The sequence below is a fragment of the Alosa sapidissima genome, chromosome 7 (genome assembly GCF_018492685.1).
Source record: "Alosa sapidissima isolate fAloSap1 chromosome 7, fAloSap1.pri, whole genome shotgun sequence".
Lineage (NCBI taxonomy): Eukaryota > Metazoa > Chordata > Actinopteri > Clupeiformes > Clupeidae > Alosa > Alosa sapidissima.
The window spans coordinates 590,426-605,610 of record NC_055963.1 but is presented as its reverse complement, the minus strand read 5'-3'; the positions used below and the strand labels follow the sequence as shown (position 1 = coordinate 605,610).

Sequence of the window (15,185 nt, the reverse complement as noted above, 5' to 3'; positions counted from 1 at the left end):
CCAGATATACACCAATTCTGTGTGGAAATATGTTATGCATTTTGGCTAGTAGATCATAAACTACTACAACAAAATTGACTGATATTCCATGACTTTGCCCCCAAAATGAAAAAAAAAATTCCCTGACTTTCCATGTCTGGAATAGACTTTCTAAAATTCCATGATATTCCAGAAATTCTATGACCCGTGGGAACCCTGTACAAAGCAAAAGTGCAATGTGATATACAAAGTATAGACAGATGGTGCATAGGCAGGACAAGAAATATAGTGTTGTGTAGACAGTAATATGCAGTTGGTTTACAGAAGGTGGTTTAGAGTAATATACATTAGATATAAATATGGGCAGTGTATTAACAGAACATATGAGAAACAGAATAAATGATATTCAGATATGAACCATATACACAGATATGTATAGTACGTACAGCTACAGTAACATTATAAGAGTAGTAAGACGTGTATGTTCAGGATGGATAATATGAAGAGCAGTAGAATATGGTTATGTATAATTATAATTACAGTATGTGCATTTGTAAATAAATAACACTATGGGGGGGATAGGGTATTGGGGGCTTAGTTGATGGGTTGTCACACAACAGAGCTACAGTCCAGTCGGATGACAGCTACAGAAAAGAAGCTTCCTCTGAACCTGCTGGTTCGGGTGCAGAGAGAACTGTACTTATTATTATTATTATTATTATTATAATAATAAAGACAATAATATTTTTCAAGACCATAGAGAATGCTGTTGTAGTACTCTAGTCTTGAGGCGATGAGGGCATGGATGAGAATGATGCATTGTTGAGCTGTCTGGTCACAGTAACACAAGACCCATCCGGTCAGACTAGGCCAGAAGTCCCGTCACCGGAATGATGTAGAGGACTCTGAGACAGTCATGTGGCGCCTTTGACCAGTGGCCACAATACAGAGGACCCCTGGCCAGTCAATGAGCAGTGCTTGACAAGCATCATGTGTAGAAGACCCATTTTGCAAAACAATGTAGACACCCATCTATTCTCAGGAGCAGTCCTTCTATAGCTGGCGGGAACAGCTGCAGAAAAATTCCTGGGCTTTGCCTTGCTCCTTCCTGGCCTGTGCCTTGCTCCTTCCTGGCATGTCTGGTCTCACTATGTCTTTCTGCTTTGGTGATGAGCCTGACAACAGCTGACAACCTGGAAATTATAAATAAAAGTGTACATAGAAAGACATGTTAAAACATACTGATGACTAAAATTCACCTATACAACACAGACCTATGCCTTTAATATAGTGCGCCAAAGTATTTCAGGAGGTGGAACACGGCCTAATTAATGTTAATGGATTGGTTTAGGTGGTTGAATCAGCCGTCCCTTAATAGTGTAGGCCAAAATGTATCAGCTGAACAATTTGTTTCTCGCTCTACAATATGGGCCTATGTACGCCTTATGATATGCCAGAGTAAGTAGGAAAGTGGGACATGTCTTAATTGATATTAATTGACATCTAGAGGCTATAGGCTTTCAGAAAATATATGGTGTAGGTGGTCAAACAATATGGGCCTATATTTAGCACAGCAACAACCATATCTACCATAGCAAAATCGCAGTAAAAGTAATGTAAAAATGACGTAAAATACCTGCCAATTGTCCTCCGTTTCCACCGCTGCAGTAGATCATGATGTGAGGATGCGCTCCGTAACACACCTGTTAATGGAAGCAAGGACTGAGGTGTCAAGGCCAGCATGCTTCAGCCTCTTCAGGAAGTAAACAAATGAGTAGCCAAACAAGGACAAACAAGGCCTTGTTTACATGCTGGCTGTCTTGTAGTTTGACACCATTCTCCTTTCTGTGAGTGTTCTGTTGGAGTCACATAATGAAGTGCATCCCATACATCAGGATATCAGGAGCAAGGATCTGTGAAAACATAATTAGAGGGGAGAAAAAAAAGACATAAAGATACAGTACGTCAAGAAAACATTACATGACCATCCCTAAACAACAGCATTGGGCAAGTTACTTCAAAAGCGTAATGCATTATTTATTACTTGTTACTGTCAGTAATTTGTTACATTACAATATTACTGTCTTTTAATTGTAAGGCATTACACTACGTTTACATTACTTTCACCAAAATAACAGAAAATATGGATTTGGTGTTCTCAATAGATCTTCATGTGTTCTTCATGTGTTGTGTGCAGCTCATTACCCTGCAGGAGGTGATGTGGTATGGCATAATGACTGAGCTAGGCTTAAGGCTAACAAAAGAACAATATAATGGTTGCAGTTATGGCTCATGGGACAATGTCGGTCCCAAAGGCCAAAGGTCACCCACAACTTAATATAGTAAAATATAGCCATAGTGAAATTGTATGTTGACTTTAAATGGTTCTCATCATTGCTGGTTGCCTTTCCTTCCACTTACAGTGGTATAGACTTAATGCAAATAATTTGAGAATAATGGCTACGATCTTTGTCTGTAAAAGCAACATTTTAGTTATTCTCACTGCTTGAAATGAGAAGTAAAGCCTAACCATGTTTGATCTGTTGCATGAATGGCAGAGATAACTCAAATTCCCTTTCTACAGTCATCTAAACAAGGCAAGTCCAGGACCAGCATAGATTACTTTTTTTAATTCTTGGATAATCTTCTCTGGTGTCAATTGAGCATTTCTCAACCTTGGATTAAAAAGCAAAGTAACTTCAGTTACTGAGAATTGTGCCGAGTAAAATATTACTGAAATTGTATTGGTAATGTCTTACATTACTGCATTACAGCAAAAAGCAACGCATTACTGTAATTACATTACTTTTTTAATGCATTACTCCCAACACTGCTAAACAACACTTCCTTTCTCATTGTATCACTACTGCAATTCATAGACATATATTGTATATAGGTGAGACAAGTGTAACACTGGTGTGGGTATTTATTCAAATACTGGAATAGGCTACTAAACTATCCACAACTTCAAGTGTCAACACTGTAGAAATTTGGAGGAGTATTAGTTCTTATGCAGGAAAATACAGTATAGGCTACTTTGGACAAAGCTGTATTGCACTACGTAGTACACTACAGAAATGCGCTATTTTGGAGATAGAAACGTTGTTGTACTGGTTTGTTTTTCAGAAAAACGGTAGTAGCCTATAACAGAATTGGTCACATGAATTACCCAGACCCAAAGAAACAAATTGCTTATTACGTAAAACTCACCTGCTTATAATTTCATGTCAAACACCATGTCAACTAATTGAAAAGCAGGATTGTATCACCATCGCACTCATTTCGATAATTTAACCATAACGTGTCGTGAACAATGATTTATTTGGCTAATTATCACGTATTTGTCCACGTTTTACAGTATAAGACATTGAATTGTAGGCCTACTAAGAAAAAAACACTAAATTCGCGTGATTCTAGTCGTTTTACAGCATGAAGAAGTTTTGGTCAGGATAAGTATCCCTATATTTTATTCGAAACAACAAAAACCAACAACAACATTATTATTATTTACTAAATTTACGTAGATTAACTTACCCCACATGGCTCTCCCTCTACGATGCGTTTCCGCTTTCTTGTGGTGGCGTGTGTCATGTCAGTACACGATCCGTACCGCCTGCCAGATCCGTTCTGCGCATGCGCATAATCGTGCGCACGCGCAGAAGTTCAACGTCTTTTACGATGGTTTACGACACTACATGATCGGTTCTACGCTTGCGCGATTGTCAGTATTACCTATCCAGAGAACGAGAATGTATAATAAGTCAAGTTAACATTGTTTGTACCAGTAATAAAGTTATAATAGTTAAATGTACATGTTTTAAGGAACCAACAGAAATGTATGGAGGCTACACAGATAGCAAAGGAGGTCGAATCAACGTTGATTGGTCAGGGTTGCGTTTCCTAGCTCCCAAGTTAGCAACTTAGCTGGTTGCAATGCAATTTCCCCATTGCCAACCAACTAACAGGTTAGCAACTATTTGGGAAACGCATCCCAGATTGGTCGGTTTCTGTCAGACAACCGAAATTCCACGATGAATCAACGGCATGAAAACGTGAAGAATGTAAAAAAAAAAAATATTTGTAGTTGTAACTTCTACAGACCAAAACACTGGATGAGATGTACGAAACAGCTTTCTAGTTTACACTTAAGCTAGGTTACACAGTTGACAGCTCTCATTAGCCTACACGCCGTCTCCTCACACTAACTGTTAAGTCTTTGTTTTCACATGTAACATTGTTATAATTTAACAATGAAATATGAACTGATCTGGGAACTGGATACTTTCATTTAGTGGCCCATAACGTTTGCATGCATCCACGCACGACACCTGCGTACACGTGTATCATTTAATGCCTTTTTTGGAAGGCATTAAATTAAGATCCCAATGTGCACCGAGATATATTTTTTCTAAAAAAAAAAATCCCATCCACTCCGCTAAACTCAAGGAACGCAACCACTAGATGGCGATGAGATTACTTTCCCTCCCTATCTATCGTGACACGACTTTTCGTACAAGGGTTTACTACCTTGGCTTTGTGATCACATTGCAGCGGAGCAGAGCCTAACTTTATTATTAAGGAGCCTAGCCTAACACTATATCAAGGAGCCAAGCCTAACGTTCTTACAGTTTTTGCTATTGCTAAGCTATTGCTTACACACTTTTTGCAGAATTTGGCTCATTATGTCAAAACTCTACACACAGCCAAATAAGACATAGCACTTGAAGATAAATAACTCATATGTATGCCAAAATGAAACCCTGCAATCAAAACTCAACAATCCTTTCTAAAAATGTAACTATTGCAACAAAAGCATGTTATGGATCCTGCCTTCTGTGCAGATCTGGCCACAAGTCCTCGTCAACATCGCAGCAGATGTCCTCTTGGGCTGGGCAACGGGGAAAATAACACCTGGTGTGCCATATGCACCCTTGAACTGACCCTGGTGTGCCATATCCACCCTTGAACTGACCCTGGTGTGCCATATCCACTCTTCAACGGACCCTTGTGTGTCATATGCACCCTTGAACTGACCCTCGTATGCCATATCCTCCCTTGAACTGACCACCTGCCCACCTCAATGTCTCTGCATGCCCCTTTCATCGCTTGCAAAAGAGGCATGCGGGTATGAGGTTGGTGGTCATATACTTTTCATTGGCCCACTGAAAATAATTATTCGATAGGGTTTAGATATGGGGAGTAAAGGGGCAAACACAGAACTGTACACGGGTACTCAATGCACAAGTGCACACCTGAACAGGTACTCAATGCACAAGTGCACACTTGAACAGGTACTCAATACCTTACCTGAAGTCTATTTGTAGTGCTAAGCCTCAGACTGATTGGTGTTCAGTTTTCTCTACAAGTGTTTTCAGGTATGTGTGTGGGTATTACCAATTACCAGATGTGCTTGCATTTTTTTTAATAGAAGTGTTTTCCAAATGATAACAGGAGATTTCACTTTTGAACAAAGTGTCTAATGTAAGAAACCGTGTGTAGTGTTTCACAATAAGTGTGTTGCAGAATTGAAAACAATGTGCAAAGCAGAAAACTTGTTTAAGCTATGGTTACTCAGGGCCAGATGAGCTATGGTTACTCAGGGCCAGATGTACTAATGTTTTTGCGCCCCTTTCAGGCGTATTTGATTTGCAACGTGCACGTTGCGAGGCACAAACAGGCCACACTGAGGAAAAAGCGCAGACTGCCTGTCGTGCGAGCTGCGAATAGCAATTTGCGCTTTTCCGTGTCATGCATATGCATTCATAGGAGGGTCAGGGGAAAGTGGGAGTATCGCGCAAACACAGGGGAGGAGAAGTGCTAACAGGGGAGGAGAAGTGCTAATAGCAATTAGTGCTAATGTTACAGGTCCCAAGTGTGGGACTGACGTAACAAAGATAAGTAGATCCTGTGAAACAGGTGGAAAAACAAGGAGATGACACAGGCTGCTTCTTGTCAGTTTTTCATCCAAAGTGCATCTTTTATTGACTAGCAATCATGTCAAAGTCTGTGCAATAAGTCTGTTTCAACAGTAACATGTTCTTTAACATTACATTTATGTATCTCAATACATTCATCACATACTCATGTATCCCAAAAACACCTTCATACATTCACATTTTTCACACCCGTGAGAAATAGGCCACTATGGCTGAATAGTGCAATAACATGGACATACCATTGTATTTAAGTACAGGCTACCTGTAGGAAACCACCTGACTAACCATTCAATACCGAATAGAATTCTAACGTAGCAAAAGTCAGAGAATAGCACATAAAGATTCAGTTCAATATTATAAAACACTTAACCCGTTTAAATATACAGTACATACAAAACAGCAATATTAAAGGCACTAGTTACATTACGTATACTCAATATGATTCAGATAACAAACATTCATTCCAGTGTCATGGCTTAGTATATTTACATTCATTACTTCAAGATAACTGTTATATCAAAACTGTGTTTTTTAACATACGTCTTCATACTTTACGAAATACTATTCCTTGTATCAACTTATCTATTTATTTACTGTATACTCGTATTTCTTATCAGAATAATCATGTCTTATGACCAGTGTGTATTTATCTATTTATACTCTCAAAACTTTGTTAAATTCTATATCTTATAACCAGTGTGTCTTAACTTATTTATGTTCAAACATCATAAAATATCCGTTTTATAAAAGCAGTGGGTGAACGTATTTCTATCAAACTTTGTGAAATAACCGTGTCTAAAAACAGTGTACGGGAGATCACAACGCTAAGTTAGCAGTTAGCTATGTACCCAGGGGGCAAAACACCCGTTTTTTAGGAAATCAGACATGGGCTGCTGTAAAAGGTTGTCATATAAAAATGAAATCTATGATGTCTGAGGATCACAACCTGGGTGGACAACCCAGTCAACAAGCTGCTGGAAACTTGTAGGATGTGTTTAAAGTATGCGTGTCCCCCGCAAAAAAATGCGCGTTTGAAGCTCTTTGCAGTTCCCTATCAGGCAGCTAGCAGCCGCGATCAAATGTCATCATCCATAACTGCTTTCATATCTCTGCTATATATCATTTTAGTTTTGAAATCAACAGCCCTACCAACACAACGGGAATACAGCTTTCAAACGATATCTTGATTGTACAAGCACTATGAAATAAAGTTGTGATCGTGTAACGTTACATTGAAAGACTTTGAACTTCTGTTGTTGCTAATTATCCATTTTTCTCCACTAGCACTAGTTCTAGCTTAGCCTGCTGCAAAGAAAATAGCTTTGATTGATCAAATAGTTTTACGTATACTACTTACCAAAAAGGTGATCTTGTAAAACAGACCATGTAAAGTTAAAACAAATAAGACATCAGTCAGTTCTGTCTTTGTATCCTTGCACGTTTACTGCGAATTTAGTCCATAAACGCATCAAAAACACAACGTCTTCTTCTGCAGTGGTGCACGATTATGTTAACGCTACTTCCTGTATTGTTGGAAATCCCATGTAAAATAGGCTATTAGGCTACTTGGATTTTCATTTCACCACTAGATGGCAATAGATAACCACTTATTGCTGCTGTGGACTGCAAAGACATTGGCAGCGATAAAATATCGAGAAGCTGGTGAAATCAAAGTCGAGAAATTTCATGGTAAGTGCTTTTCAGTTTTCATTATAAAACAATCTCATTTCAAGTCGCTATAATATGAACACTATAATAATGATGAATAGCTTGGGCAGTAAAAAAAATCAGATCCTCACAGAGACAATGTTTCAAGGACTTATTTTTTAAAACAGTAATAGCCGGTAACTCACCCCATGGGGGCATCGTTTCTTTCCATCCTAATTAAAATGGTCATGTTATGTGTCCTGATATCCATATCCATTGTGTTTTGCTACACAGATTGGCTAAGTGACTTAGACATAATATATGAACTCTGATATGAATTTTGAAAAAATACCTCAGGATAGTATCGGATAGCTAATGTTACCCAGTTAGCTGTAGGCTAGTCAACAGCCAATCGTATCTTATGTAAAAACCTAGGTCTTAGGGTAGCCTCCTATCAGTATTTTTTTTACATGATTGTTATGGCCTAATTGTGGACTGTAGTTGATTGACATTGTTAATCAACTGTATTTAAATATTTAAATGGTCAAATCTTCAGACCACTTAAGAAATGTGTGCGTAGCCTACTTATATACCTAGACAAATAGGCATAGGCCTACTACAATCCTGTGGCTCTTTAGATAAGAGAGTAGCATCCCCCCCCCCCTCCATGCTGGTACATTACATGTGTCAATATAATTCAGTGAAATATGAAATGTGTAATTGACAAGTACAACTTTAATGAAATGTTATTTGTTGGCAAAAAAATCCCATTTATTTATGCATCCCCACCACACACACTCAGGGGGCCCAGCCCTCATGTTTTTGCTATTGATTTAGTCAACTTGTTTGAACTAGGCAAATAACTATGCTAATTTCAACTCAATTTTCAGATTTGGTTCCTGCACTATGACAAGCCAGAGGAAACGTGTGGCAGAAGTTGCCATGTCACTGAAGCATGAGGTCAAAAGACCATCACGCACAGACTACACCAAGTGCATTATATGTCAAAGTCAGAGCTCCATAGAGCTGCAGTTGATTCAGGCCTCAACAACAACCAATTTCATCCAAGCCATGAATGCTCGGCAAGATGAGGTATTTCTGAGATTGCGTCATGACACAATATTAGAAGACTGGTTGGAAGACAATGCACCAAGATGGCACAGGAAATGTCGAAACTTATATTTAAATGAGAAGAGCGTTAAATATGCTGAGAGGAAACGACTGGGTGAAGCAACTGGAGGATGCAGTTCATCACAGCATGATGCTGTCAAGGTCACCAGGCAGAACAGTGGGGTATTTGATCCAAAGACGATGTGTATAATCTGCAATAAACAGTGGTTTCAAGGAAAGCAGCCAATGTCTAAAGTCTCTACAAAAACCAGCCAAAATGCCATAGAAGAAAAGGCAAAAAAACTGGGGAGAAATGACATATTATTAAGACTGATTGGGCAAGGCCATGACATGATAGCAAATGAAATAGCCTATCACAAATCATGCACGAACAAATTCAAGGCTCAGCGTGTTCCATCTGGAGAGTCCAAGCCAAACCCTCATGATGCTGCATTTAGTCGTCTTGTTGAAGAATTGGAGGCCCCTCTTTTCCAAGACCTGTCGGGATTCCTTCTGAAGTCACTATGTGACCACTACCGCGACATACTGAGGGAGCTTGATGTCAAAACTGCAGATGTTTACCGAACCCACACACTGAAATCAAAGTTACAGCAACACTTTGGATCACGCATATCAGTCCTTGACCAGACATGGGGTTCAGGCTTCATATGTGCATCCAGTGTACCCCTTGGTGATGCTCTTGAGAAGTTAACACGACTAGAGGGTAATATGGATGAGAAACACCACATCCTACAGAAAGCAGCTAAGATCATTCGAGCAGATTGTCATAAGTGCAAAAAACAAAGTCGTGAGAGGCACTCAACCGACATATCTTTAACATCTGCAAGTCATATGGTGCCAGACTCACTATTCAACTTTACAGCTATGCTACTCCATGACCGGGTGCTCGAACTTTCTGAAGCAGGAAGAGTCATTGTTGATCACGCAACAACAGAGAAGTCCCTCATCACCTCACAGCACATCCTGCAGAATTTCTTTGGAGTACCAACACCTTTGGGCATAGCCACTTCGTACCATATATTCAATCAGACACGCAGCAAGTCGTTAATTACACTGAGCAATAGACTTGGGGTGGGGATCAGCTACGAGCGTCTGCAACGTCAGCTGACAGCAGAAGGTGAAAAGGCGATGCTGCAGGTAGAGACAGATGGTATATATATTCCTGAGGCCATGACCAAGAACCGCAGGATTCCCCATGTCTTTGCCATGGACAATTTGGATTGGAAGAAGAAGACGCTGGATGGGGGAAGTTTCCATGCCACAACAGCACTCATTGTCGAAAATAGAGAGAGTAGCAGAGTGCAGGAGGGTGTCAGACTCCCTACTTCAACAACCGATAGGAGAAAGACCCTATCAGATGTCCCTGACCAACCAGCTCCTATTTGCCACATATCAACTAAAGACAGACAGAGATCCAGGTCACTTGAACACATTAAGAGCCTTGACAGTGTGATGACTTCCTCAGATGGCACAGCTGAAGACCTTTTGCTTGTGTGGCGCCTAGCAAGGATAACTACAACTTCACAATTGCTGGATTCTCCTCCAGAGGCCGAAACAGTACTGCCTGGCTTCTCTGCCTTCTGTGCGGATCTCCACCCACACAGAGTGGCCAGCACCATTGGTTATCTTCCTCTTATCCCAGCATCTCCAACTGATCCATCTGTCCTCAAAGAAGAGATGAAGCGGCTGGTCAAGACATCACATGCACTTGGGGATAAGTATACCATCATTACTGGAGATCAGGCCACTTATGAACTAGCAGTTACAATCAGAGACAAACACAGAGAAGAGTTTTGCAATGTAGTCTTACTGCTGGGGGGATTTCACCAAGCGCACAATTACATGAAGGCTGTTTGCAAAATTATCAGGGATGCTGGTGCAGAAGATCTTCTTGTTTCAGCTGGTCTGTGTCAGGAAGGGACCGTCAAGAAAATGTTTGGTGAGAAAGCTGACTATTACCAAACTATTCATGCCATCAGGATTCTCAGTGAAGCCATGTGGCGCCTGTACTGGGAAGCATTTGAGGCATGGGTCACAGAGACAGGCACAGAGCATTGGCAGTCAGAGGTAGAAACGGTCTTGAAGATGTTGTTTGGAAAAGACACCATGGGTACTCAGAAGCTAAAGGTCATCCAAGAGTCACACCCACACTTGTCAGTCCTGCGAGAACAGATGCTGCTTTTTCAGAAATCACTGCATAGACATCCAACTGCAACTTTCTGGTCAATCTTTCTGGAGATGTCAGACATTCTGCATAGATTTATCTATTATGAGAGAGAGGGTGACTGGGTAGGACATCTCTGTGAGTCAGCGCGAATGCTACCTTACCTCACTGCAGCAGGTCACTACAAATATGGGCAACAGTCTTTGCCTCTGTATTTGGCCGAGATGAAGAAACTGCCAGAAACGGCCCCAGAGGTACATGCTGCTATGATGACAGGGGCATTCGTTGGAAGGAGAGCTGACGGCAGTCATAACGGTGTGTCTCCAGACATGCTTCTGGAGCAGACTTACAATGCAGATGCCAAGGAAGCGAGTGGACTAGATGGAATTACACTCAAACCTGCAGCCCGAACAAAGTGGGTCTACACCAAACCTCTCACTGCAGCTGTCTCTGCAGAGCTAAAGTCCATGTTACATCTCCATTCATCCAGCCCACACCATGAATCTGGCCATAGTCGTGTCACTAGGGATGCAGAAATGGTTATCAAGGTTATTGCAGCAGTGGAGACCAACCCATTCACAGTAGCCACACCATGCTTGATAAACATATCAACAGGACAGTGTGCGGAACCCACAGTAAAGGACAACCTAACACATGTGAAGGAATTGGGTCTACAAGCACTGTCTGAGTCACTGTCCAATGCTCAGAAGAGAACAAGCATCGTGAAGCTCAACACTTTCCACACACAAAACAAAAAAACAAAGACATCTGGTGGAAAATCTTCTGCACCTGGCAAGAGCCAAGAAGTTACTGCCCTTCTGCGTATGACACAGATCATTGCCAGTGGTGGAGAGCTCAACATTATTGACTTCATTGGCAAGCATGAGTGCAGTGACATCCCCCCATCCCTCTTCCAGGAAGATGGCAGTATGAGGACTGGTACCAAGGCGAGCTTAGTGAAGATCCTGAAAGAGGAGACCAGAGTGACCATCATTCCTGATCTGCCTCAAGGTGACAGAAAAACATCAGTTGTCATCGACGCTATGTGTGCCATACGCCACTGGTCTTTTCACAAAGGTGAAACATTTGGACACATTGCTGATAGATACAAAAAAATGCTGATGAATGATGTACCTGCTGGCACTGAGATTATACACTTCTGTTGTGACCGATACAGTGGACCCAGCCTTAAGTCTGCTGAACAAAGCCGGAGGTACATACCAAAATCTGCAAAGGTATATGAAGTTAGTGAGCAATTCACAGCTCCAGATCCACAGGATTTTTTTTCAGTATCAGCCAATAAAGCAAATCTCCTTCATTTCCTCTGTGAGAGGTGGTGTGAGCATGAACAACTTGAACCTCCTATAGGCCTGACTCGTATCTATCTGGGTGGTGGATTTAAAGAAGAGACAAAGAGCGTTGTGCTCGCAGATGGTTCTGTCAGGGATGTTCCTGCTCTTGAGTCCACACAGAAAGAGGCAGACACAAGGATAATACTCCACACTCTCTACAGTGTCCAGAATGAAGGAGTTGGCAGAGTTGTCATCCATGCCAATGATACAGACATCATTGTCATGTGCCTGTACTATGGTTCAACATACCTCAGTGATCTGCCAGAGCTGTGGGTAAGAACAACACAGAATGCCTATCTGCCCATACATGAAATGGTAGCAGCACTGGGACCTTCACTATGCTGTGCTATGCCGTTTGTCCACAGTCTTAGTGGAAGAGATACAACTAGTTATCCTTATTTCACTGGTAAGAAGTCTTGGTTCAAAAGCAGCATGAGAATGGACATACCTGCACTTGAAGAGTTTGGTCAAAACACAACTGATGACATAACAGATGACCTGCTTCACCAGGCACAAGGCCTCATCATAGATGTGTATACATCCTCAGCTGATCACTTTGAAGATTCTGATCTGGGGACACTGAGGGCATACAAGTTCTTGAACAACAAATCAACCCTCTTAAAGCTACTTCCTCCGACTGAAAACGCATTTCTCTTCCACCTTAAACGGGCAGCTCTGGCAACCATCATTGACAAGAATGCGCACATTGCCAAGCCAGAAATTCCCTCTTTCAGAAATTTTGGATGGTCTCTGGATGAGGGCCAAGCAGTTGCAGTTCCAATTCCATCTACACAGCCTGCCTGGCCTGTGTCAATGGCCATGGCAATATCATGTGGTTGTGTTAAAGGTTGTCAGAAGAACTGCTCCTGTGCAAAGAGGGCAATTCCATGCTACATAGGATGCCGTTGCCAGGGGTTGGCAAGCAAATGCTGTAGGATACAACATGCTGAAACACTAGAGAGCAGCGACAGCAGCAGTGACTCCGAAAACAGCTAAACAAATTGTATAAACATTATTACAGAAATTAGATATCACCCTGAATTTTAACCTGTTCGCCTGTTTCATTAATTGTTTTTTACAAATTGCTGCTTAATGTAACCGTTTTAATCAGTAAATACTTTTAAAACTACTCCACACATGACTCCTGTGTGTTTTAGTCTTTCAACATTTAGTTGTCCATCTCACACTCCAAACACCTGGATTGAACTCCAGAGTAACCCGCCTAACCCCAATTCCTGAAATCCTTTTTTTAATTTCGATAGAATAAATAAAGCTATCCCACTTGTGAAAGAATATTAGAAATACTAGACATTGCAATACAAATAACAAATTTTGCATAAATATGCAAACTATGTAGGCCTACTGTACATATAGAAACAGAGCACTACAATTAACATCAGTTAACAGATTAACAGTAAACCTTTCTTGGATCTTATTTGATTTGATAGGCAATTATAGGCTTGAAATTGAATTCCCTCTAAATGTGTTAATGGGTCTGAAGTCTGGTTAGTGAAATGATCAAAATATTATTTCATCTGTAAAAGTTAACTTCACATGGTATTTTGATTATTTTAACAACAACAAAGGGAAAAGAATGCTACCGAATACAATGGAATGTTCTAAATATATTATATATATTTGCATACCTATGAATTAAGAGGCATTGTTAACTCTTACATTCTAATTACACGTACAATCAAAGCATCAGATGAAAGCCTATCTTCCACTCTTTTGAAAGGTGTGCTCAGTTTGTTTCTAGCATAAAGTATCAGGGAGCTATGGCCCAGGATTCATGGATATAATTAAACCTTTTTAGCATGATTGGGTGATTCCGGGGAGTTAAAGCAGAATTTGAGGTAGCATTGTTTTGACCCTAATTGCAAGTTTCCAGCAGCTTGTTGACCGGGTTGTCCACCCAGGTTGTGATCCTCAGACATCATAGATTTCATTTTTATATGACAACCTTTTACAGCAGCCCATGTCTGCTAAACCCCCTTTGCCCCCTGGGTAATGTGGATGTCAACAGGATCTCAAAGGATCCAGCTAGCTAACAGACGGCAGCTAACCGTCTGAAGCACATCAGTTTGCCGCCACAGACAGCTCGCGAGACGGCTGCTAAACGTTAACCTCAGCTAGCCGCTTCATACGATGGCAAACCTAATATAACATTTAAATTTAAAAGTTCACAATAACACAAAAACAAGTTATCAAATAGACATCAGTCATGAGTTGCAGACATCATGAAACGGATGGCGTTTATACAGTACTAACCTGTGAAACAGGTGGAAAAACAAGGAGATGACACAGGCTGCTTCTTGTCAGTTTTTCATCCAAAGTGCATCTGTAGGCAGAGCGGTGGTCCGCTCCAAGGGGGCAGGCGAATTCCCGGAAGTAGAAGAATCGACGTAGGCTGGAGGGACCACCTCTCTGCTAACTCCCATAGAAGTCCATTCATTCTAGGATTTTTTTGAAATACCATAACTTCATATAACATATATCCTGTGCCGATATTGTAGCTTCTGTGTAATCCACATAAACACTACAAAGGCAAAACAGACTCCACTACCTCGTCCGTAACGTTGGTTACCCGTAAGAAGAATGGTTAGCTTGTTCGGTTGGAGGGAAGCTAGCTTTGACGTAATCTCTCTTTCGCGCCGTAGGGAGATAACCGTATTGTTTGGATAAGAAGCTCAGTCCACCTTACTGTCTATGACGGTAACTCATAAGCAAAACCCATATACTGTTCTATATATACAGTCTATGGCAAAACCCATAGATATATCTATGAGCAAAACCTAGCATACACGACCGTATGTTAAGGTAAAGCATTACACAGAGGCAACCTAATAATAATAAAAAAGTAAACCTATTTTTTTTTAAAAACGGCACTAATCATTACAGAGGTTTTCGATGGATTGACCGTAGGTCGGAAAAGTGGAAAGAAGATTAGCTTCAAGGCTATAACTTTTTTGTTTT

The 15,185-nt window shown here is 40.8% G+C and overlaps 1 long non-coding RNA gene across 3 annotated transcripts; it reads right to left on the bottom strand.

Annotated features, from left to right (window-relative positions):
• Window positions 1-278: 278 nt before the first annotated feature.
• LOC121713742 lies at window positions 279-14,564 on the bottom strand. 3 transcript variants are annotated; one of them, XR_006032934.1, is made up of 3 exons: window positions 14,481-14,564; window positions 1,616-1,892; window positions 279-1,172 (listed from the first exon to the last, which is right to left on the bottom strand). It is a non-coding gene; the product is annotated as an uncharacterized LOC121713742 (long non-coding RNA). The 3 variants fall into 3 exon arrangements; XR_006032935.1 differs by lacking the exon at window positions 14,481-14,564 and adding an exon at window positions 3,190-3,804; XR_006032933.1 differs by lacking the exon at window positions 14,481-14,564 and adding an exon at window positions 3,514-3,799.
• Between the last annotated feature and the right edge of the window lie 621 nt (window positions 14,565-15,185).